Source organism: Silene latifolia, chromosome 8 (assembly GCF_048544455.1).
Source record: "Silene latifolia isolate original U9 population chromosome 8, ASM4854445v1, whole genome shotgun sequence".
Classification (NCBI taxonomy): Eukaryota; Viridiplantae; Streptophyta; class Magnoliopsida; order Caryophyllales; family Caryophyllaceae; genus Silene; species Silene latifolia.
In genome coordinates, this window is record NC_133533.1 from 89711281 (window position 1) to 89715258 (window position 3978).

At 42.4% G+C, this 3978-nt stretch overlaps 1 non-coding gene across 1 annotated transcript; it reads right to left on the reverse strand.

Moving 5' to 3' along the window:
* Window positions 1–2807: 2807 nt before the first annotated feature.
* Window positions 2808–2914, reverse strand: LOC141597946 (small nucleolar RNA R71). The gene has a single exon (XR_012523154.1). It is a non-coding gene; the product is annotated as a small nucleolar RNA R71 (small nucleolar RNA).
* Between the last annotated feature and the right edge of the window lie 1064 nt (window positions 2915–3978).

Consider the following 3978-nt stretch of genomic DNA (forward strand, 5'->3'; position numbering starts at 1 on the left):
TCCTAAATATGATATTTTACACCCCATTTTACATGCATTTCAGAGCTCATTTGTGTAGTTTACGCTACTATTTGCCCCATTTCGTCTACTTTCGTATTTTTATGTAATATTGCAGATTTATGCGGAAATGAGTAGAAACTGAGCTAAATCCGTTCCCGAGTATCTTGCATTGCATTTGACGTGAAGTATTTACTCAAGGAACGAGCTTGGTGCGCATTTCGAGGCCCGAAAGACAAATCCACGAGAAGTTAGAAGTCAAGCATCAGCTACTTCAGTCGATCGACCGCTGCCCCTAGTCGATCGACCAACCCACGAGTTCCAGTAGTTACTGTTCAGTGAAGAGCAGTCGATCGACTGCCTTGTGTGGTCGATCGACCAAGCCGCTAATTCTGACGTGAATAAGAAGATCGAGAATTTAGAAGCCCAATGTGTTTTAGGTTTTGGAATAAAGTTGCGTGATAATTCTATATAACGTAACCTGCTCACATTGATATAATCATCTAGTTTTCTATTGAAGTTCTAGCATTCAGTTTTTAGGAAATAATTAGGGTTTGGTTTTCGAGTTTAATCATTCAATACAATTCCTTTCGTTCGTGTTTCTGATCTTCTTCCTGCAATTCTTCTACTGGTATTCCTTTGTTCCATAATTTCAGTTGTATTGCTTTATTATCGTTCGTAGTATAGAAATTGCTAGTTAGTTTCCCGAAGCCGAATTTATCATTTTATGCTATTTGTTTGTTTAATCATTTCAAGCATGAATTCAGTAGTTTATTTCATTAATCTTGTTGTTTCTTCCGTAATAGTCATGAGTAGCTAAATTATTCGTGCTAGGATGTCGGGAATCTGTAGGTTAGGCGGCATTAAAACTAGTATGACCTGAAATCGCATGCCGGTCGATCGACTGGGTTCCTTGGTCGATCGACTAGTCACGCTGAGATTGCCTTCGTTTTAATTGATTTAATTGCTATGTTCGACGAATCAAGTGCACGCGACTTGTTGAATGTTTAGGATATGACTGACCCATTAGATCGAAAGATAGGGAAAGGTGTTAGACCACCAATTAAAATGACTAAACTATGCTGAGATCGAAAGATAGGTAAAGTTTAGGTTTTTAGTCACTTTTCAGGATGAGAGTCAGTATTAGTGATATTAGGGACCTGTAGCGATATCGAAAGATGCTATCTGTGAGACTGGACCGAGAGGACTTCTTATTTTCCCGTCTCACGTGATTGTTTTAGACCTACCTAGTATACTGCCGCCGAAACTATAGTGAACCGACCATCTTAGCACCCCTTTTATATTTGATTTCATATATTTCTTTAGTTTATTTCATTTTTCATTGCCATTAGTTATAGACCAATTCAAACAAACCCCCACTCACTTGTTACTTTAGGACTAAAATCAGACAACTAATAATTGCATCACCTCTCTGTGGTTTGACCCGACTGCCGCTATCTATAGTTGTAGTTAGGCATTAAAACTAGTATGACCTGAAATCGCATGCCGGTCGATCGACTGGGTTCCCTTGTCGATCGACTAACCACGCTGAGATTGCCTTCGTTTTAATTGATTTAATTGCTATGTTCGACGAATCGAGTGCACGCGACTTGTTGAATGTTTAGGATATGACTGACCCATTAGATCGAAAGATAGGGAAAGTTGTTAGACCACCAATTAAAATGACTAAACTATGCTGAGATCGAAAGATAGGTAAAGTTTAGGTTTTTAGTCACTTTTCAGGACGAGAGTCAGTATTAGTGATATTAGGGACCTGTAGCGAGATCGAAAGATGCTACCTGTGAGAGTGGACCGAGAGCACTTCTTATTTTCCCATCTCACGTGATTGTTTTAGACCTACCTAGTATACTGCCGCCGAAACTATAGTGAACCGACCATCTTAGCACCCCTTTTATATTTGATTTCATATATTTCTTTAGTTTATTTCATTTTTCATTGCCATTAGTTATAGACCAATTCAAACAAACCCCCACTCACTTGTTACTTTAGGACTAAAATCAGACAACTAATAATTGCATCGCCTCTCTGTGGTTCGACCCGACTGCCGCTATCTATAGTTGTAGTTAGGAATTATAAATATTATTTTTGGTGCACAACGACAGGCATCAAATTTTGGCGCCATTGGCGGGGAGGCAATTGTTTAAAATTATTAGTTGTTTTATTTTCAGTCTTTTCTTATGTTCTTCTTGTAGTTTCTTCTTATGCGCAGGTCACAGGGTGGTGAATTACTACCGATCAATCCAGAGATTGAGAAGACTTTGCGTGAGTTGAGACGATCATCTAGGATATTGCCGACAGAGGAAGAGCTGAGTACTCTGTCTAGTTACTACGAGAACGCTCTATTCGAGGAGGATCCACCTTCATCTCCTATTTCTACTTCTTCAGCTGAGACTGTCACATCTCCAGACATGGCTGAAGAAGCAACTATTGCCAGTCACTCGGAGCCGACAGCTGCGAATCTTTATAAGGGGTTTGCATTACCAGGGACGGATAGAAAATTCGAGCCGAAGCCGTCTTATATCAACTTGGTTGAGAGAAACCAATTCGGGGGAGCTGCATATGAAGATGCAGCTAAGCATATGGAGACATTCATTGATTATTGCTGTTCCATACCCCCACCAACCGGTGTGACCCAGGACCAGGTGAAGGAGACCATGTTCATATTCTCTCTTCGTGATGCTGCAAGGGAGTGGTACAGAGACCTGGATCGAGCTGCTAATGAGATCACTGACTGGAATTCGCTGGCCTTGGCATTCAACAAGAAATATTTCTCTGCTTCGAAGACGAATGCCATTAGAGCTCAGATCACGAGCTTTAAACATGGTCCTGATGAGAACTTTCATGAAGCATGGGTCCGTTTCAAGAAGCTGGTGCGAACCATTCCGCATCATGGGTTCGAGAAGTGGAGTCTATGCAATCAGTTTTATAATGGGTTGTACGACGATCAGAGGGCTATCCTGGATGCTGCAGCTAGTGGAAGATTCCAAGAGAATATGGGAGAGACTAAGGGGTGGAAAATTATTGATGATTTGGCCACCCACAAAGTTGAGTATGGAAATTCCAGGGGAAATCAAAGGAGGAGTGCTGAATCCCCTTCTGTAGCTGCATTAGAAGCTCTCACGGCGAGGTTTGATAAGTACGAGTTGGGAGGAGCTTCAAAAGGAGGGATCTATCATGTGAATGCTGTGTTAGACGGTCCTTTTGTCTGCAAAAGATGTGGAGCTGAGGGACATGTTTCAGAAAATTGTCCTAGTCCCTTTGAGTCTTGTGCTGCCTTTCAACATTATAGGCAGGCAAACACTTACAATGAGCCGAATGTCCATCCAAACTTGAGGTGGAGTAGCCAAAATGTCCTAAATCCGACTCCACCACCACAGCAGCAGCAGCAACAGACTTATGTGCCCCCTCATAAGCAGCAGCAGCCATATGAAAAGCCTCCGTATATCCCTCAGCAGCAGCAACAATCCCAAAGTTCTGATTTCAATGAGTTGAAGAATTTGTTGCTGAAAGAGTCTCAAGCTAGAGAGGCCGGGATGAAAATGCTAGAGAGCCAAATTGCTCAATTGGCTAGCAAGAATACAACTCGAGCTCCGGGACATCTAGCGACGCAGACTGATCAAAAAGAGACCCTTAATGCTATTACTTTGAGGAGTGGGTCCACCCTTGAGGGGCCTGCTATGGTCGAGGATGTCTCTGAAAAAGATGAGGCGGAACCGAGTCCGAAGAAGGCTATAACGAATAAAATCAAGAATAAGACGATCAGCAGGTATGTCAGTCGATCGACTGACATACCCAGTCGATCGAGCAGTCTGCGACAAATAGTAGCTTCTGGTCCTGTAGAAGTCAGTCGATCGACTGACCAACCTGGTCGATCGACTGGCGACGCTGCTGATATTGAGTCTTTTCGTCCTCCGATGCCCAATAACTTGAGGGATCACTTGTTTCGGGGTACGACGACTC